Source organism: Aotus nancymaae, unplaced genomic scaffold (assembly GCF_030222135.1).
Source record: "Aotus nancymaae isolate 86718 unplaced genomic scaffold, 86718_ANA_hifiasm-v0.15.2.pri h1tg000016l, whole genome shotgun sequence".
Classification (NCBI taxonomy): Eukaryota; Metazoa; Chordata; class Mammalia; order Primates; family Aotidae; genus Aotus; species Aotus nancymaae.
The window spans coordinates 64,482,346-64,504,188 of NW_026988428.1; the positions used below are offsets into that span (position 1 = coordinate 64,482,346).

Below are 21,843 nucleotides of genomic sequence, written 5' to 3' on the forward strand. Positions count from 1 at the left end.
GTTGACCAGGATGGTCTCGATCTCTTGACCTCGTGATCCACCCGCCTCGGCCTCCCAAAGTGCTGGGATTACAGGCTTGAGCCACCGCGCCCGGCGAGACGGAGTCTTGCTCTGTTGCCCAGGTTGGAGTGCAATTGGGTGATCTCAGCTCACCACAACCTCCACCTCTCGGGTTCCAGCAATTCTCCTGCCTCAGCCTCCTGAGTAGCTGGGATTACAGAAAAATGCACCATCACGCCTGGCTAATTTTGTATTTGTAATAAAGACAGTGTTTCTCCATGTTAGTCAGGCTGATCTCGAACTCCCAACCTCAAGTGATCAGCCTGCCTCGGCCTTCCAAAGTACTGGGATTATAGGCATGAGCCACCTTGCCCGGCCCCCTTACCACCTTTCTGACTTATAGCAGTGTTTCCCTTCATTCTTTTTTTTTTTTTCCTTTTTGAGACAGTCTCACTCTGTCGCCCAGGCTGGAGTGCAGTAGCTCCATCTTGGCTCACTGCAACCTACACCTCCCAGGTTCAAGCAATTCTCTGCCTCAGCCTCCTGAGTAGCTGGGATTACAGGCGCCTACCACCACACCTGGCCAAATTTTGTATTTTTAGTAGAGATGGGGGTTTCACTATCTTGGCCAAGCTGGTCTTGAACTCCTGACCTCATGATCCACCTGCCTCAGCCTCCCCAAGTGCTGGGATTACAGGCATTAGCCACCACGCCTGGCCCCTTCATTTAACTTTGCTCAATCCCCTAGCTTTTCAGTAAACAAGCCAAACCTGGTCTCGGCTTAAGCCTTTGCATTTGCTATTTGCTCTGCCAAAAGCTCTTCCTCCAAATAAAATCACTTTATCCCTTCCCTTCTTCAGGTTACTCTTGAAAGCTGCTCATCAGCAAGGCCTTCCCAGAACTCTGTATTCAGAAAGCAAGCACCCTTTCTCCCACAAGCCCTGTTCCCATTCTCTGATTAGTTTTTCTCTTTATTACTTACACCGTCTTCCATATCATACTTGTTTTTTCTCCTGTTTGCCTCTCTAGAAAGATGGGCTTGTTGAATTCAGAGCTTTTAGTTTTGTCTGGTTCTCCATGCCCAGTAAGAACACATAGTAGGTGCTCAATAGTTGTTGAATGCGTGAGTGAGTAGAATACTGAAAAGATATTGCAAGAAGATGGGAATAGCAGTTATTTCTGAGGAGGCAAAATAATAGGAGGAAAGGACAACCTAATTTTTTTTATTTATTTATTTTTTTGAGACCAAGTTTTGCTCTTGTTGCCCAAGCTGAAGTGCAATGACCCAATCTCATCTCACTGCAACCTCTGCCTCCTGCATTCAAGCGATTCCTCTGCCTCAGCCTCCCGAGTAGCTGGGATTACAGGTGCCACCAGGCCTGGCTAATGTTCTGTATTTTTAGTAGAAATCGGGGGTTTGGGGAGTGGGGGTGGTTTCACCATGTTAGCCAGGCTGGTCTCGAACTCTTGACCTCAGGTGATCTGCCTGCCTTGGCCTCCCAAAGTGCTGGGATTACAGGCATGAGTCACTGCAGCTGGCCAGGACAGCATTATTTTTACATTTTACACTTCAATGTTGTTATTCAGTATATATGTGAACAATAGCCAGAAATAAGGCTTGAGTCAGTATTTAATGAGGCATTTACGGCTTTTAAATTCGAGTTTAAGGGTAAAATAGGAGCTACCAGGGAGTTGTGTCAATCTGTGTTGTGATCAGGTAAACCTTCAACTGGAGAGCGGACTAAAGCTGTTCTAAACTGGAGACCATGCAAGAAGCTGAAGGATTTTCAAATCAGGCTGGACATTTTGTATTAAATAAATACTTAAGACCACCGGGCGAGGTGGCTCACACCTATAATGCCCAGCACTTTGGGAGGCTGAGGCAGGTGGAACATGTAAAGTCAGGAGTTTGAGACCAGCCTGGCCAACATGGTGAAATTTATCTCTACTAAAAATACAAAACTTAGCTGGGCACAGTCGCTCAGGATTACGCCTGTAATCCTGGCACTTTGTGAGGCCAACACAGGTGTATCACCTGAGGTCAGGAGTTCAAAGCCAGCTTAGCCAATATGGTGAAACCCTGTCTCTACTAAAAATACAGAAATTAGGTGTGCATGGTGGCATGCACCTGTAGTCCCAGCTACTCGGAGGGGGGGGCTGAGGCAGAAGAATCACTTGAACCCAGGAGGTGGAGGTTGCAGCGAGCTGAGCTGAGATAGTGCCACTGCAGTCCAGCCTGGTGACGAGCGAGACGCCATCTTTTTTTTTTTTTTTTTTTCAAAACCACTCCAGACTGGGAGACAGAGTAGGAATGGAATGGAGTGGAATGGAGTGGAATGGCATGGCATGGCATGGAATGGAATGAAATGGCATGGCATGGAATGGCATGGAATGGAGTGGAATGGCATGAAATGGCTTGGAATGGCATGGCATGGAATGGAATAACATGGAATGGCATGGCATGGAATGACATGGAATGGCATGGCATGGCATGGAATGAAATGGAATGGAATGGCATGGCATGGCATAGAATGGAATGGCAGGGAAGGGAAGGGAAGGGAAAATTGTGGAGACTGTCTTAGCCCTCTTATGTACAAGCACTAGGTAGATCCAGGTCTACTTAATGGTTTGCCATATCCAAGAACATACTAAGAAAGTGTGGCACACAGTTGTCTCTATTCTCCTATCTCTTAAAATAGGGCATCCTCTTACACTCCCAAATCTTGGACTTTACCTGAGGTGGACTCAAGATGCAAGTCCCCCTTTGTTCACATTCAAAACTCCTTTTCTTTTCTGTTTTTTTTTTTTTTGAGACGGAGTTTCGCTCTTGTTACCCAGGCTGGAGTGCAATGGCACGATCTCGGCTCACTGCAACCTCCGCCTCCTGGGTTCAGGCAAGTCTCCTGCCTCAGCCTCCCGAGTAGCTGGGATTACAGGCACGCACCACCATGCCCAGCTAATTTTTTTTTTTTTTGTATTTTTAGTAGAGACAGGGTTTCACCATGTTGACTAGGATAGTCTCGATCTCTTGACCTTGTGATCCACCTGCCTCAGCCTCCCAAAGTGCTGGGATTACAAGCGTGAGCCACTGCGCCCGGCTCTGTTTTTTTGTTTGTTTGTTTAATTAAAGACGGGGTTTCACCATATTGGTCAGGCTGGTCTTGAACTCCCGACCTCAGGTGATCCCCTGCTTGGATTACAGGCATGAGCCACCACGCCCGGCCTTTTTTTTTTTTAAGACAGAGTCTCACTCTGTCCCCCAAGCTAGAGTTCAGTGGCATGATTTCTGCTCACTGCAACCTCCACCTCCCTGGTTCAAGCGATTCTCCTTCCTCATTCTCCTGAGTAGCTGGGATTACCGGTGCCTGCCACCATGCCCAGCTAATTTTTGTGTTTTTAGTAAAGACAGGATTCTACCATGTTGGCCAGGCTGGTCTGGAACTCCTGGTCTCAAGTGATCTCCCCACCCCAGCCTCCCAAAGTGCTGGAATTACAAGCATAAGCCTCCATCCCAGCACCTTTTCTTTTTTTTTTCTTGATGGCATCTCGCTCTGTTGCCCAGGCTGGAGTGCAGTGGTGTTGATCTCTGCTCACTGCAACCTCCGCCTCCTAAGCTCAAGCCTCTTGGGATTACAGGCACATGCCACCACACCCAGCTAATGTTCAGAGTATTTTAGTAAAGATGGTGTTTCATGATGTTGGCCAGGCTAATCTGAAACTACTGACCTCAGGTGATCTGCCCACCTCAGCCTCCAAAAGTTCTGGGATTACAGGCATGAGCCACTGCATCCAGCCAAAATTTATTTTTGTGTGTGTGTGTCCATCTCTGCAAGGATATTTGAAGTATGTATAGCAGAGAAAGTTGGTTCTGCTTAAAAAGAAAGTTTGTTTTACTTAATTCCATCTCCTTTAAAAATCTTGTTTTAATAAATTGTTTTGACACAGGATCTCACTTTGTCACCCAGGCTAGAGTGCAGTGGTACCACCTCAGCTCACTGCAACCTCCACCTCCCAGGCTAAAACGATTCTCACACTTTAGCCTCCTGAGTAGCTGGGATCACAGGCGCACACCACCAAGCCCAATGAATTTTTTTTTTTTTTTTTTTGAGACGGAGTTTCGCTCTTGTTACCCAGGCTGGAGTGCAATGGCATGATCTCGGCTCACCGCAACCTCCGCCTCCTGGGTTCAGGCAATTCTCCTGCCTCAGCCTCCTGAGTAGCTGGGATTACAGGCACGCGCCACCATGCCCGGCTAATTTTTTGTATTTTTAGTAGAGACGGGGTTTCACCATGTTGACCAGGATGGTCTCGATCTCTTGACCTCGTGATCCACCCGCCTCGGCCTCCCAAAGTGCTGGGATTACAGGCGTGAGCCACCTGTAAAATTCGCCCGGCCCAGCGAATTTTTTTAATATTTTTCGTAGAGACAGAATTTTGCCATGTTGGCCAGGCTGGTCTCCAACTCCTGGCCTCAAGTGATCTGCCAGCCTTGGCTTCTCAAAGTGTTGGGATTACAGGCGTGAGCCACAATGCCTGGCCAGAATCTTCTATCTTAAACCATACTGTACATTGTGGACTTAGAAGCAAAGAATTTAGGCATTTTTACTCTCTGATATTGCCATGCCTGAGCTGGGAGTAAGGCCCTGTATAAGTAAACGAATTGGGACTGCAGGGTCCATAGGAAACGGACACATCATTAATTCTTGGCATGTCATCCTGCCTCAGTGAGTCTAGTGACGGGAACTCTGTAGTTTCTTTCTTTCTTTTTTTTCTTTTTTTAGAGCGGGAGGGAAGGAGGGAGAGAGGGCAGGCGGGGAAGGGAAAGGAGAAGAGGTGGGAACTCTGGTTTCTAGCTTGGTGCATGGTAATTCCACCAACAGAAATAATCCCTCAAGCAGATGTTGCAGGAGAAACAGGTAGGTATGTGAGTCAGTTTCAGACATTAGGAGTTTGCAAATATAGGTGCAGATATATTACTGGCAGTTAGAGATAGACAGTAACCTTTGGCGTTGCCATTCACGGTGGCTCATGCCCAGCACTTTCGGAGGCTGAGGTGGCCAGATCACTTGAGGCCAGGAGTTTCAGAACAGCCTGGCCAACATGGCGAAACCCTGTCTCTATCCAAAAATACAACTAGCCAGGCACAGTGGCGCAAGTCTGTAGCACCAGCTATGGGGAAGTCTGAGGCCGGAGAATCACTGGAATCTGGGAGGTGGAAGCTGCAGTAAGCCGAGATCACTGCACTCCAGCCTGGGCAATACAATGGGACTCTGTCTCAAAAGAAACAAAACAAAACGAAAAACTTGGGAGTCATCAACATGATACTGAATGACTAGTTTGGATGAGAAACATCCAAAGACTTTGCTAAAAACAGCAAGATCAGTTTTCAGGGTCTTTGGGGAACAACAAGGTTAAAGAATAACAATGTATTTGGTTGGATGAAGATCATCACTGTCAACTTAATGTAAACATTTTCTGTCCCATTGGGTAAAAATGGACAAATACAAGTAACCCTTTTCAGGAGTTTGGATGCAAAAGAAGGGGAGAAACAGGTGAAACTTTTGTGGGTTATTATTTATTTTTTTCCTTTTTTTTTTCCTTTTTTGAGAGGGAGTTTTGCTCTTGTCTTCCAGCAAGAGTGCAATGCAATGGCACAATCTCAGCTCACTGTAACCTCCACCTCCCGGGTTCAAGTGATTCTCCTGCCTCAGCCTCTCAAGTAGCTGGGATTACAGGTGCCCCCCACCAGAAGCTAGTTTTTGTATTTTTAGTAGAGATAGGGTTTTACCATGTTGGTCAGGCTGGTCTTGAACTGCTGGCCTCAGGTGATCCACCTGCCTCCCAAAGTGCTGGGATTACAGGTGTGAGCCACTGAGCCTGGCCTGGTTATTTATTTATTTTTGAGACAGAGTTTTGCCTTTATAACCCAGGCTGGGGCGCCAAGGCTCAATCTCTGTTTACTGCAACCTCCACCTCCCAGGTTCAATTATCCTGCCTCAGCCTCCTGAGTAGCTGGGATTACAGGCATGCACCAGCATGCCCAGTTAATTTTTTACTTTTAGTAGAGATGAGGTTTCTCCATGTTGATCAGGCTGGTCTTGAACTCCCAACCTCAGGTGATCCTCCTGCCTCGGCTTCACAAAGTGTGGGATTACAGGCATGAGCCACTGTGCCTGGCCTGTGGTTATGTTTTGTTACAACAGACTTGAGCAAGTTTATAGCTTAAGAACGCAAGGAAGAAAAGGTCTCTGGATCAGGCAGGGGAGAAAAGAATTAGAGGCTAAAGTGAGTAGCTGGCCCTAAAAAGAAAAAAAAAGAAGAGGAGATAGAGGAGGGAAGGGGAATGATAAAAGAGTCCCTCAGCGTTTAGATCAGACCCCAGCAGGTGGGGTGGCCAGTGGACAAGGTAACTTTATGGGAGGAGGAAGTGATTGAGGAAAATCACACATTAACTGCCTCAGTTTTCTCAATGACTTAGGAAAGAAGGACATCTATTTATAGAAAGGAAGCCGGGGTCCCAGGGATAATATGAGGATTAATGAATATCAACAAAAATATGACTTCATGTTTATTAAATGTTTACTTTTTTTTTTTTTTTGAGACAAAGTCTCACTCTGTCACCCGGGCTGGAGTGCAATGGTGCAATCATAGCTCATTGCAGCCTTAAACTCCTGGCACAAGCAATCCTCCTGCCTCAGCCAGCTAATGAATATTTTAGTATTTAGTAATATGCTATTAAGATAAGGATATTAAATATTATTTAATGCTTAAACTAATACTATGAGATAGAAATTATTCTAGTCCTCATTTTATGAATGAGGAGGCTGAAATTTACAAGACCAGTGCTCTAACCCCTGAGCTATGGAGACAAATGCGAAGCTGAAGTTCAGAGTGGGGCAGTAACTTGTAGATCAGAGCTTAGTTAAGTGGCAAAGGCTGGAGAGGAAGAAAAGCTCCCTGATTACAAATCTCAAAAGTAAGAAAGATATCATGCAGGGAAATGAGAAGGTAACCATCTATAATTGATAGAAAGCTTTACATTTCCAAAGTGAAAAAGAACAACAGTACAGGTAAGTGATGAAAGAAGGCACATCTGGACGCGCGGTGAGGTGGCTCATGCCTGTAATCCCAGCACTTTGGGAAGCCAAGGTGGGAGAATCAACTGAGGTCAGGAGTTCGAGACCAGCCTGGCCAACATGGTGAAACCCCGTCTCTACTAAAAATACAAAAATTGGCCAGGTATCATGGCATGCACCTGTAATCTTAGTTACTACTAGGGAGGCTGAAGCAGCAGAATTGCTTGAACATGGAAAGCGGAGGTTGCAGCAAGCCAAGATCGCGCCACTACGCTCCAGCCTGGGCAACAGAGCGAGACTCCATCTAAGAAAAAAAAAAAAGGCGCATCTGAATCTTTCCAGCCACAATCCTGCCAAAATGCAGATATATAAGCCCTCTGAACCCTCAGTGCAACACATTTATTCAAATCTGCTTTGAATAATTTGACAAATCTGCTTAACAATGACCTGATTAGGGGTAGGCACAAAAAGGGGGTGGCACAGTGATTTTCTAGTACACTTTCCTACTTAGGAATGCTCCTCATAGCTATTCTATTGCAGAGGAATAGCCATAAGGAATTATTGAAATGGCAAAACCCTATATCCTCTGGAAAGCATCCTACCTGCCTCTCCCCTTCCCCTTCCCCCTGCCAGTGGCTCTCAGACTCTAGCATGCATAATAATCCCCAGGAAGGCATCTTGAATTAGGTTCCTGGGTCCCACCCCAGAATTTCTGTTTCAGTAATTCACACGCGGGACTCAAAAATTTGCATGTCTGTGTAGGGGCGGAGAGGGTGTGATCCCTTTCCTCCTGATAGTAAGAGTCAAGAGGACACTCCAATGACAAAAGGCAGATTAACAAGAGAAAAGCATAACAAATTTATCTAATCAAAGTTTTACCTGACAAAGGAGCCTTCAGAGATGAAGATTGAAAGACTCAGAAAAAAAGTGTCTATTTTTATGCTTAGCTTCTGTGAAGAACGGACAGTTGTGTAGAATCGTAGGACTGGACCAAAAGACTGAGTGGGGAAACCCAGCAAAGCCTGTCTTGAGAGAGAAGGGAACGGGAGACAGGAGAGCAGGAAAAGTTTAGAGAGAGACTTTGCTTCTGAGGCCCTTCCAACATCCCTCAGTTGTAAATACTCAGCATGACCCAGCGCCATGGCTTGTCCCTGCGGTTCTAGCTACTCAGGTTGCTTAAGGTCAGGAGTTCAAGACCAGCCTAGGCAACATAGTGCCCCCCACTGCCATTTTTTAAGATACCTGAACACATAAACACGGTATACAAAAACAAAACCCCAAAGTACTCAACATGCCAAGGCACCAAATTTTGGGGTATTGTTTTCTGAGCCCTAACATCTGGCAAGTCCCCGGTGACAGCCATGCTGCTCACTCAGGACCACACTTTGAGAATCCCTGCTCTGTCTGGCTTCACCATGTTATATGCCACCTGCAGTTCAGAAAAAGAGGACCGGGCAGGGTGTGGTGGCTCACCCCTGTAATTCCTGCACTTTGAGGGGCCGAGGCGGGAGGATCATGAGGTCAAGAGATCGAGACCATCCTGGCCAACAGAGAGAAACCCGTCTCTACTAAAAATACAAAAATTAGCTGGGTGTGGTGGCACTCACCTATAGTCCCAGCTACTTGGGAGGCTGAGGCAGGAGAATCCCTTGAACCCGGTAGGCGGAGGTTGCAGTGAGCCGAGATGACGCCACTGCACTCCAGCCTGGTGACAGAGCGAGACTCCATCTCAAAAAAAAAAAAAAGACAACCCGTTGGCTTAGATTACAACAGTGGGAAGGCTTTTTATTGTTGTTTGTTTTTTGTTTTGTTTTGAGACTGAGTCGGAAAAGCAAAGGCATGAGCCACCAGAGTCCAGCCCAGTGGGCAGGCTTTTGTTTTCCTTTCTGAGAGCTGTAGGCAATAAACCTTGGTGAAGAAGCTAATGCCCCAAGGGGGAGCCAGCCCTCCAGCTTACCACAGGGACTACTCAGAATTTCCTGCAAAAAAGAAAGTGCAAGGCCTGGCTAGGTGGCTCATGCCTGTAATCCTAGCACTTTGGAAGGCTGAAGTGGGCGGATCACCCAAGGTCAGGAGTTCAAGACCAGCCTGGCCCACATGGTGAAACCCTGTCTCTATTAAAAACACAAAAAATTAGCTGGGCATCGTGGTCGGCGCCTGTAATCCCAGCTACTCAGGAGGCTAGGGCAGGAGAATCGCTTGAATCCGGGAGGTAGAGGTTGCAGGGAGCCGAGATCTCACCACTGCACTCCTCCAGCCTGGGCAACAAGAGTGAGACTCCGTCTGGCAAAAAAAAAAAAAAAAAAAAAAAAGTGCAAAAAACCGGTAACTTCTGGCGTAGTAGCAGCCGAAACACAATAGAGATTAATCGGAGAGCTGAGAACTGTGCTTATTTGAATTTTAACCAATTAAGAGTCAGATTTTTATTCCAGCATTCTCTTCCTCAGAACAGTCATGTCAAAAATCAAAACCAACTTTCAAAAAAATAAAATAAAATAAAATAATTTTTAAAAAATAATAAAAAAAAACTTTCTAGATTTTGCTTTGTTTTGCTTTTTTGGAGACAGAATCTTGCTCTGCCACCCAGGCTGCCACCTTGTTCCCCAGGTTGGTCTCAAACTCCTGAGCTCAGGCAATCTATCTGCCTCGGCCTCACAAAGTGCTAGAATTACGGGCCTGAGCCACAGTGCCCAGCCGACAATGTATTTTCACATGTATGTGAGAAAATGTCCTGGTGTTCCAGATGCTGGCAGTTTCTAAATATAAAACATACATTTCCAGAGATCTATTTTGCAGAGAGGTATTCCCAGTATTTTTATATCAAAGACTTTTAAATTATTCTTTTTAATAGAGAAGTAAACTTTCCCACAGAGAGTAACCTAATATCTGACATTAACCAAAAAAAGAAAGAAAAAAGTCATAGACTTTCAAAAAATACACCCATGCTGAAATGGCAGTTCCTTAAGAAGTCTTCTGTTGAAAGGCATTTCTTTTTTTTTTTTTTCCCTGCTTTAACAAACTGTATTCATGCTAATGAAATTTTAATCTTCTTTATCATGGCCAAAATCCAAATTGTAGGACAATCTTCAGAAAAGATGGAATGTAAAATCTTGAGTTCACTTTAGATGTCATCAAATCTTCATCATCATCTCCAATGTCATCAGACTGAATTTCATCATCATCTCCCTACCAAATGTATCAGTTTCATTGATTTTAGCATGCCTGGAAGCTTGCCATATGCCTTCAGACTTCTAGCTTCGTCTGCATTGTATTTTAAAATTACTCAGCTTTGTTATCCTGGTAGTCTTGGAGACCAACCAATATTATGTCGGAGGTATTTATCTAAACCTTTTCTCTCAGTTTTCCTCTGATGTGACATAACCTCTTTACACCATCGACATTGCTTCTAGCCGTCCATTTCCCAACATTTTGATTCCCTGAGCATACTCCTCACCATCCTCTTTGAATATCAGTTCTCTTATTTTCAGATTCGTTCTCATTCTTACCTCTACGTCTATATTTACCTCCTTTACCTTTATTCTTGGGCATGGCGGTGGCAGCGACCTCGCGGGGTCTCTGACTTCTTTCCGGGCGGCGGCTGCTGCTCCGAGGGGCGACACGAGAGAGCGCGCAGGATGAAGCAGGTGCTGGAGGCCAGGCAGCGTGCGCCGAAAGGCGCTTCTTCAGACCCTGAAACTCACCTGCTGGGGGAGCACTGAAGCTTCCATTTCTGTCTCAAGCACAAATGGAATGCTCAGGTTAAAACTCCACTTCTACAGATGTGCATAGGGCAGTCTTTTTGGTCTTTTTTTTTTTTTTTTTTTTTTTTTCCTGAGGCAGAGTTTCACTCTGTCATCCAGGCTGGAGTGCAGTGGCGCCATCTCAGCTCACTGCAACCTCTGCCTCCTGGATGCAAGCAATTCTCCTGCCTCAGCCTCCTGAGTAGTTGGGACTACAGGTGTGTGCTATCACGCCCAGCTAATTTTTGTTGTTGTTGTTGTTGTTGTTGTTTTGAGACAGAGTTGCTCTGTCGCCAGGCGCCAGGCTGGAGTGCAGTGGCGCGATCTCGGCTCACTGCCTCCTCCGCCTCCCGGGTTCAAGCAACTCTCCTGCCTCAGCCACCGAGTAGCTGGGACTACAGGCGCGCGCCACCACACCCTGCTAATTTTTGTATTTTTAGTAGAGACGGGGTTTCACCTTGTTGACCAGGATGGTCTCGATCTCTTGACCTCGTGATCCACCCCCCTCGGCCTCCCAAAGTGCTGGGATTACGGGCGTGAGCCACCGCGCCCGGCCCCTGACTATTTTTAAAAGAATTTTAGGCTGGGCGCGGTGGCTCAAGGCCTATAATTCCAGCACTTTGGGAGCCGAGGCGGGTGGATCACGAGGTCAAGAGATCCAGACCATCCTGGTCAACGTGGTGAAACCCCGTCTCTACTAAAAATACAAAAATTAGCTGGGCGTGGCGGCGCGCGCCTGTAATCCCAGCCACTCAGGAGCCTGAGGCAGGAGAATTGCCTGAACCCGGGAGGCGGAGGTTGCGGTGAGCCGAGATCGCACCATTGCACTCCAGACTGGGTAACAAGAGTGAAACTCGATCTCAAAATAAATAAATAAATAAATAAAAAATAAAAGATTTTTAGTAGTGATGGAGCTCTCACTATGGTGCCCAGGCTGATCTTGAACTCCTGGCCTCAAGTGACCCTCCCGTCTCAGCCTCTCAAAGTGCTGAGATTAGAGGCATAAGCCACCACACTCAGACTCTTTCTTTTAATTTGAAAGCTCATAATGACTTATCGTTAGATTTTAATACTGCCACTTCTAGCCAATATTTACTGCAATCTGGAGGGCTTTGTGCACAGGGAAATATAAACACTGGCAAAATCTTGGCCTATCTCAGTGCAATTAAAGAAACTCACATTACTTTCCCTTGATTGTTAAGTCACACTCCTACTCCCCCCTCACCCCATGAACAAACATATGTACTGCATCTGATAGTTTAGTAAGAACTACTGCCAAGATTGTTCTGAACCCATATCCACTCAGATTTCAGGACTAAAAGAACCTAAGAAATATGAGAACTACAGCATAAGCAAACAACATTTATACAAAATTCAAGAGGCCAAATGGGGCAAGTATCTTTCAGTAGTTGCTGGGCTTCCTTCTGCACTCAGCACATGTTGTGGTAGATAGAACATGAAGCTAATTCTCATTACCAAGCAGCAGGTGGGGCAATTGAGACATGCATAGGCTAGGCATGGTGGCTCACGCCTATAATCCCAGTATTTTGGGAGGCCAAGGCAAGAGGATTGCTTGAGGCCAGTAGTTTAAGACCAGCGTGGGCAGCATAGCTAGAACCTGTCTCTAAAATAAATTAATACATGCATACATGCATACATACATACATACAAACCAAAACCAGCAAGACATGGTGGCATAGGCCTGTAGCCCTAGCTACTTGGGAGACTGAAGTGAGAGGATCCCTTGAGCTCAGGAGTTCACAGCTGCAGTGAGCTATGATTGCACCACTGTACTCCAGCCTGGGTAACAGAGCAAGACCATGTCTCTAAAAAATTAAAACATCAACAAATTCAATTTTTTAAAAAAGGAATCTAAATTCACACAGTATAAAAAGCTATTTCTTGCTTTATTAGGTAAAACTATGCAGGAAAAAAAAAAGGCTATTTCTAAAACAACCATGTTCATCTCCATGTATGCATCCTTAGGTGGGTGCTACGGTTGTGGAAGGAAAATAAAATAAATAAATATCCCTAGAGGAAAATAACTTCCCCTACAGATTTTTTTTTTTTTTTTTTTTTTTTGAGACGGAATCTCACTCTGTCACCCAGGCTGGAGTACAGCAGCAACATGTTGGCTCACTGCAACCTCCAACTCCCGGGTTCAAGCGATTCTCCTGCCTCAGCTTCTTGAGTAGATGGAACTACAGTCACCGGCCACTACGCCTGGCTAATTTTTGTATTTTTAGTAGAGACAGGGTTTCACCATGTTGGCCAGGATGGTCTCGATCTCTTGACCTCGTGATCTGCCTGCCTCTGCCTCCCAAAGTGCTGGGATTACAGGCCTGAGCCACCGCGCCTGACCCCCTCCAAAAAAAAAAAGAGGCCGGGCGCGGTGGCTCACGCCTGTAATCCCAGCACTTTGGGAGGCCGAAGTGGGTGGATCAGGAGGTCAAGAGATCAAGACCATCCTGGTAACATGGTGAAACGCCGTCTCTACTAAAAATACAAAAAATTAGCTGGTCATGGTGGCGCGAGCCTGTAGTCCCAACTACTCGGGAGGCTGAGGCAGGAGAATTGCCTGAACCCAGGAGGCGGAGGTTGCGGTGAGCCGAGATCGCGCCCTTGCACTCCAGCCTGGGTAACAAGAGCGAAACTCCGTCTCAAAAAAAAGAAAAAGAAAAAAAATAGCGTTAGGATTAAAGGCATGAGCCACCACCCATAGCCTGGCGTCAGTCTTTAAATGATGAAACCGTGTCCTTGGAAAAGGATGGTGCAGTTTCTGGATTGGATGCTTCTGCCTTAATAATATTCTAACTCTAATGAAGTTATTAAAGGAGAACCTTACATCTTCGGAAATTGATTCCTCAGTCATTAAGCCTAGTTTTCAATGATTTTGGCATTCAATGAAGTCAATGGGAAGATTTAGCTTTTTTTTGCAATTTGGAGAGATTGACACATACATGTTTTTCTTACAATTTTATTCAACAAATATTCAGTAAGATGAAATATTCTTTGAAAAATAAAACCTGTGCCGAAACATACAGATTTAAGTCTTTACCATCAAATAGGGGGCTTTTGAGATACTACACTTTTGATACGTTTACTTTCTTTTCTTTCTCTCTCTTTCCTTCCTTCCTTTTTTTCTTTTCTTTTCTTTTCTTTCCTTTTTTCTTCTTTTCTTCTTTTGAGACAGACATTCGCTCTTCTTGCCCAGGCTGGAGTACAATGGGGAGATCTCGGTCAAGCGATTCTTCTGCCTCAGCCTTCTGAGTAGCTGGAATTACAGGTATGTGCCACGATACCCCACTAATTTTGTATTTTTAGTGGAGATAGGGGTTTCTCCATGTTGGTCAGGCTGGTCTCAAACTCCCAACTTCAGGTGATCTGCTCGTCTCAGCCTTCCAAAGTGTTGGAATTACAGGTGTGAGCCACTGGGCCAGCACAAGCTTTTATCTTTTTTTCTTTTTCTTTTTCTTTATTTTGAGACGGGGTCTTGCTATGTTGCCCAGGCTGCAATACAGTGGCTATTCACAGGCACGATCCCACTACTGATCAGCACGGGAGTTTTGACCTGCTCTGTTTCCGACCTGGGCCGGTTCACCCCTCCTTAGGCAACCTGGTGATCCCCCGCTCCCGGGAGGTCACCATATTAATGCCTAACTTAGTGTGGACACCCGATCAGCATAGCGCACTACAGCCCAGAACTCCTGGGCTCAAGTGATCCTCCCACCTCAGCCTCCCAAGTAGCTAGGACTACAGGCACACACCACTGTGCCTGGCTCTTTTTTTCTTTTTTCTTTGAGATGGGGTCTCACCCTGTCACCCAGGCAGGAGTACAGTGTTGTGATCTCAGCTCACTGCAACCTCCACCTCCAGGTTCAAGTGATTCTCCTCCTGCCTCAGCCTCCCAGGCAGCTGGGATTACAGGTGTGATATGACCACGCCAGGCTAAATTTCATAGATTATTTAATTTTAGTAGAGACAGAGTTTCACCATGTTGTCCAGGCTGGTCTTGAACTCCTGATCTCAGGTGATCCACCCACCTCAGCCTCCCAAAGTGCTGGGATTACAGGCATGAACCACCATACCCAGCCCAACTTTTCATCTTTCGAAGGAGTATTTGCTTGTTTGAAAGGGCCAGAAGTTTTGTGGAACAAATCCATATGATGAAGGGAAGTCGGTGGAGGATGGCAATGCTCAAAACTGACTCTACTATTTTTAGTTGAAAATGATTCATTAGTATAAAGTAAGGGGACTGATTTTCTTCTCCAGAGAGTAAGCATGCTCAGAAGGCAAACAAAAAAATAAATACATAAAAAGGAAAGAGGCCGGGCGCGGTGGCTCACGCCTGTAATCCTAGCACTTTGAGAGGCCGGGGCGGGTGGGTCACGAGGTCAAGAGATCGAGACCATCCTGGTCAACATGGTGAAACCCCGTCTCTACTAAAAAAATACAAAAAATTAGCTGGGCATGGTGGCGCGTGCCTGTAATCCCAGCTACTCAGGAGGCTGAGGCAGGAGAATTGCCTGAACCCAGGAGGCGGAGGTTGCGGTGAGCCGAGATCGCGCCATTGCACTCCAGCCTGGGTAACAAGAGCGAAATTCTGTCTCAAAAAATAAAAAAATAAAAAGAAAAGAAAATCAGATGAACCCTTGATATTGGGCTCTATTCTGGGGAAAAATGAAACCAGATGACCCTTCAAGATGAAAAGTTTTGTAGGCCAGGCATGGCGGTCTGTGCCCGTAATCCCAACACTTTGGAAGGCCGAGGCTGGCAGATCACTTGAGCTCAGGAGTTCGAGACCAGCCTGACCAACATGGTGAAACTCTGTCTCTACAAAAAATACAAAAATTAGCCGGGCATGATGGCAGGTCCCTGTAATCCCAGCTGTGCCCACCTTGAAATGGTTTTAAACATGTCAAAGAAGACTTTAATCCTTTGAATTTTTGTATAAATTTGGATAAATGGTTAATATTAATTTAAAAAGACAGACTTCGACCAGGTGCTGTGGTTTATGCCTGTAATCCCAGCACTTTGGGAGGCCAAGGTGGAAGGATCACTTGAGGTCATGAGTTCCAGACCAGCATGGACAACATGGCAAAACCCCTGTCTCTACTAAAAATATAAACCAGGCATGGTGGCAGGAGCCTGCAATTTCACCTACTCAGGAGGCTGAGGCAGGAGTTCGAGACCAGCCTTACCAACATGGTGAACTCAGAAAGTGGAGTTAGCAGTGAGCCAAGATCTGCCACTGCATTCCAGCCTCGGCCACAGAATGAGACTCCATCTCAAAAACAAAAACAACAACAACAACAAAATTTCAGTCTGAGTGCAGTGACTCATGCCTACAATCCCAGCACTTTGGGAGGCTGATGTGGGCAGATCATGAGGTGGGGAGTTGGCGATCAGCTTGGCCAACATAGTGAAACCCCTATAACAAGGAGCTGTTCACTGAAAAACAAACAAACAAACAAACAAACAAACAAAACATAGTGAAAGCCCATCTCTACTAAAAATACAAAAAATTAGCCAGGTGTGGTGGCATGCAGCTGTATTTCCAGCTACTCAGGAGGCTAAGGCAGGAGAATTGCTTGAACCCGGGAGGCAAAGGTTTTAGTGAGCCCAGATAGCTCCAGTGCACTCCATCCTGAGCGACAGAGGGAGACTCTGTCTCAAAAAAAATTTAAAAAGGCAGGGCGAGGTGGCTCAGGCCTGTAATCCCAGCACTTTGGGAGGCTGGGGTGGGTGGATCACCTGAGGTCAGGAGTTCAAGACCAGCCCGGCCAATATGGTGAAACCCCATCTCTACTAAAAATACAAAAATTGGCTGGCCATGGTGGCAGGCACCTGTAATCCCAGCTACTTTCAGGAGGCTAAGGTGGGAGAATCACTTGAACTCAGGAGGTGGAGGTTGCAGTGAGCCGAGATTGCCAGATCCCGACATTGCACTCCAGCCTGGGCAACAAGAGTGAAACTCCATCTCAAAAGAAAAAAAAAAAAAAAAAATTAGGCCGGGCGTGGTGCCTCACGCCTGTAATCCAAGCAATTTGGAGGCCAAGGCGGACGGATCACCTGAGGTCGGGAGTTCAAGACCCGCCTGACCAACATAGTAAAACCCTGTCTTTAAAAAAAAAAAACAACATTTCAAGTAGTTTCATGTCTCAGCTGAGCAGGAGTAGAGAGGGTAAAGAATAAGTGAGTAGGTCCCCATTTGTGCAACTAGGCAGAAAATTCAAATTTTTGATGCAGTGTGTCCATATGAGATGCAATCTCAAGACTGGTGCACCACAACACCTACTGAATCCGACTCTGCATTTTAACCAGATCCCTAGATGCTGCTTAAAAGTTTGAAAAGCGGCCGGGCGCAGTGGCTCACGCCTATAATCCCAGCACTTTGGGAGGCCGAGGCGGGTGGATCATGAGGTCAAGAGATCGAGACCATCCTGGTCAACAAGGTGAAACCCCGTCTCTACTAAAAATTTAAAAAAATTAGCTGGGCATGGTGGTGCGTGCCTGTAGTCCCAGCTACTCGGGAGGCTGAGGAAGGAGAATTGCTTGAACCTAGGAGGCGGAGGTTGTGGTGAGCCGAGATCGCGCCATTGCACTCCAGCCTGGGTAACAAGAGCAAAACTCCGTCTCAAAAAAAAAAAAAAAAAAAAAAAAAGTTTGAAAAGCACCACACTAGACCAGCAGCTGTCAACACTCGAATCAACAGCAGCCCCACCCACATCCTCCCTGATTTCCTGCACACATTGTATTATCGAGGACAAATTTTAAGCCATTTGCCTCCTTATCAATGTCAAAGACTCCTTGGATTTTTTCATAAGTTTCTCTTGCTGTATTAGTATATGCCTCTTTTACATTGGAAGCAGTCTTAGCAGAAATTTCTGTGAAGATAAGTCCATGTCCTGGTGCAAAAGCTTCACTTTCTTTTTCTTTTTAAAACTTCTCTTCTGGATTCTGCATGATTTTTATTTCCAATAAGCATGATGGCCATGCAGAACTGGCAGGCATCTTCCAGCCAGCCAGCCTGTCGAGTGGTGGGACGTATCTCTCCTTGCAATTCCATAGACTATCAAGCCCCTGCAGCACCTGTAATCAGACCTCGTGGTGGAGGGAAACAATTCCTGCCCTGCTGTAATGCATATCTCAGTGTTTGTTTCCATCGATAGTTCTCCTTGGAGCGCCAAACTCTACACAATAGTACTGTCACACACTGGCTGAAACTTCCTGTCTGTAAACTGTGGCGGTAAGCATGATTTACCAACACCTGTGGTGCCCAAGATGCCCTACGTGAGACAGGCAAACTCTATGGAATCTACCTCCCGATACAGCTGCTATTCCTGCACCACTCACGCAGGCCCCGCCCACTTGGACTGAGCGGCCAAGAGGAAATGGGGCAAACTGATGCAACAGCCAGCAGAGCCCAAAGCTCCTGAGGCACCTTCACCCCGCCTCTGCCCTTAATTCATTTTTGTTTTGTGAATACACATTTTTGACTTAAATGATTATCAGTGGAAACCATTGTGGTAGCAGAGGTTACATGAGAATACAAGAAGAAAACTAGGCCAGTTGCAGTGGCTCATGCCTGTAATGCCAGACTTTGGGAGGCCGAGGCAAGCCGGTTCGAGACCAGCCTGGCCAACATAGTGAATCCCCATCTCTGCTAAAAATACAAAAATTAGCTGGGCGTGGTGGCGCGTGCCTATAGTCTCAGTTACTTGGGAGGCTGAGGCAGGAGAATCACTTGAACCCAGGAAGCAGAGGTTGCAGTGAGCCAAGATCGCGCCAATGCACTCCATCCTGGACGACAAGAGCAACACTCTGTCTCAAAAAAAAAAAAAAAAAAGAGGAAAACCAGATCTGTTGTGGAAGGGCATAAGGTCATGGTGGGATATTTGTAAAATATGAGAGGATTGGTGATCTTTTTGTGTACAAAGATAAGGTATCATTCCAGAGGAAGTGCTTGAAGGTACGGTTAATGCCAGTATGGAGGCAGGGATGAGGCATGTCACTGCAGGCTCCTGGAGGAAGAGGAGGAAAAATAGAAACATTCAGCTTTTACTTATCAACTTATTATTATTATTATTATTATTTTGAGACAGGGTCTCACTGTGTTGCCCAGGCCGGGGTTAAGTGGCTGAGTCTCAGGTCACTGCATCCTCCACATCCCTGGCTCAAGAGATTCTCCCATATCCGAGTCCCCCTTGAGTAACTAGGACTACAGGTGGGTACCTTCATGTCCAGCTAATTTTTGTACTTAGTAGAGATGGGGTTCCACCACATTGGCCAGGTTGGTTGGTCTCAAAGTCTGGCCTCAATTGATCTGCCTGCCTTAGCCTCCCAAAGTGTTGGGATTACAGACGTGAGCCACCGCACACAGACTTATTTATTAATTTAGTGCAAATATAATTGCAGTTTTCGCCATTACATTTCATGACAAAAACCACAATTTCTTTTGCACCAATGTAATTTTTTTTATAGTCATAGAAATGTCATATTTGTATTAGTTGACCTGAATTAAGTTTAGGACACAATTTCTGGAGCTATCTTCCCAGAAATACCATTAACAGAAATGAGTCATAAATGGTAAGGCAAACTATAAACAAATTGGTCTGCGGCTGTTAATCAGTTCCAAGAAACAACATTTGATCCTGTGGCTGGGTGCCTGTTTTAGCTAAGAGGCACTCAACAGCAGCAAAGAGAGTTCTGCTGGCAGAGGCACAAGATTTCCTTTTTTCTCAAGCAGTTGTCTGTCAGTTTCTTTTTTTATTTTATTTATTTTTTTTTAAAGATGGGGTTTCTCTGTGATGGCCAGGCTGGTCTTGAACTCCTGACCTCAGGTGATCCACCCACCTCAGCCTCCCAAAGTGCTAGGATTACAGGCGTGAGCCACCGCGTCCGGCTGTCTGTCAGTTTCTTTAGCATTTAGTATAAAATTCATTTTTTTGGCCGGGCGTGGTGGCTCACGCCTATAATCCCAGCACTTTGGGAGGCCGAGGCGGGTGGATCACGAGGTCAAGAAATCGAGACCATCCTGGTCAACAAGGTGAAACCCCATCTCTACTAAAAATACAAAAATTAGCTGGGCATGGTGGCGCACGCCTGTAATCCCAGCTACTCGGGAGGCTGAGGCAGGAGAATTGCTTGAACCCAGGAGGCCAAGGTTGCGGTGAGCCAAGATCGCGCCATTGCACTCCAGTCTGGGTAACAACAGCGAAACTCCGCCTCAAAAAAAAAAAAAATTCATTTTTTTCCTTCTTTCTTCTTTTTTTTCTTCCTGTAACCTCAAACTCTTTAGCTAAAATTCAAAATCACCATTTGCTCACATAGTTACAGGACTAGGATTTTCTCTTCTTTTTTTTTTTGAGACGAAGTCTCTCTGTCACCCAGGCTGGAGTGCAATGGCACAATCTTGGCTCACTGCAACCTCCACCTCCCGGGTTCAAGCGATTCTCCTGCCTCAGCCTCCTTAGTAGCTGAGATTACAGGGGCGTGCCACCACACCCAGCTAATTTTTGCATTTTCAGTAGAGATGGGGTTTCATCATGTTGCTCAGGCTAGTCTCAAACTCCTGACCTAGTGATCTGCCCGCCTCGGCCTCCCAAAGTGCCGGGTGTGAGCAACCACGCACCGGCCAGAATTTTCTTTCTTAGTTCCAAATGTTAAAAGAAGCTCTCAGTCTGGGCACGGTGGCTCACGCCTGTAATCCTAGCACTTTGGGAGGCTGAGGCAGGTGGATCACGAGGTCAGGAGTTTGAGACCAGCCTGGCCAACATGGTGAAACCCTGTCTCTACTAAAAATACAAAAATTAGCCGGGTGTGGTGGCATGCGCCTGTAATCCCGGCTACTCTAGGGGCTGAGGCAGGGAATTGCTTGAACTCGGGAGGCAGAGGTTGCAGCGAGCCAAGATTGTGCCACTGCACTCCAGCCTGGGCTATGGCGCGAGACTCTGTCTCAAAAATAATGATAATAATAATAATAAAAGAAGCTCTCTTTGATTTTAATTTTTTCATATTGTCAGTTTTGAGCCTCTCCGAACTGATTCTATTCCTGTGTTCAATTGTGAGAATGCAGGCCTTCCTAACAAAAAGCCGGAGGATATCTTCCTTCCCCTAAAACCACAAAAAAGTAGATAAGTTTCTACAGCATAAATCTGTCCTGCATAAAATGTCCACACTCCTTCCTAAGGGCAGTAGGCTTTGGTTTGCACTTGAGTTCATCCTCTCTGACTGCCCAAGACATTATTCCAGCAATTCTCAAGCTGCTTGCTGCATTGCCAATATTTTCCTCAGCACTTGGTCTTTCCCACCAACATGCAAACATGCTGCTAATGCAGAATTCTAGAGCGTCCTGAAAGTAGACCAGATGGGAGGATTTCCTGATAGGGGATATCTGATTGTAAGCCACTGAAACTCCTTATTCTTTTAATTTTTTTTCTTGAATAGAGTAAGGATCTTGCTATGTTGCCCAGCCTGGCTTCCTGGCCATCCTCAAGTGATCCTCCCACCTTGGCTTCCCAAAGTGCTGTGATTACAGGTGTGAGTCACTGTGCCTGGCCCAATTGTTTTGAAAAATATGTGTTCAGTTAGGTCTAGAAAATGAGAAAACTGGCCAGGTGCTGTGGCTCACACCTGTAATCCCAGCGCTTTGGTATGCCAAGGCAGGAGAATCACCTGAGGTCAGGAGTTTGAGACCAGCCATGGTCAATAAGGTGAAACCTTGTTTCTACTAAAAATAAAAAAATTAGCCAGATGTGTTGGCGGGTAACTGTCATCCCAGCTACTCCGGAGGCTGAGGCAGGAAAATCATTTGAGCCTGGGAGGCAGAGGCTGCAGTGAGCCGAGATCAAGCCATTGCACTCCAGCCTGGGCAACGAGAGTGAAGCTCTGTCTCAAAAAAAGAAAATGAAAAAGTTGAAATTCTTTTTTTTTTTTGAGACAGAATCTTGCTCTATCACCAGGTTGGAGTGCAGTGGCAATTGGCTCACTGCAACCTCCGCCTCCTGGGTTCAAGCAATTCTTCC

General features: G+C 45.9%; 1 pseudogene; it reads right to left on the bottom strand.

The window, feature by feature from the left end:
- Window positions 1-10,130: 10,130 nt before the first annotated feature.
- On the bottom strand, window positions 10,131-10,625 carry LOC105732599 (eukaryotic translation initiation factor 1A, X-chromosomal-like; annotated as a pseudogene).
- Between the last annotated feature and the right edge of the window lie 11,218 nt (window positions 10,626-21,843).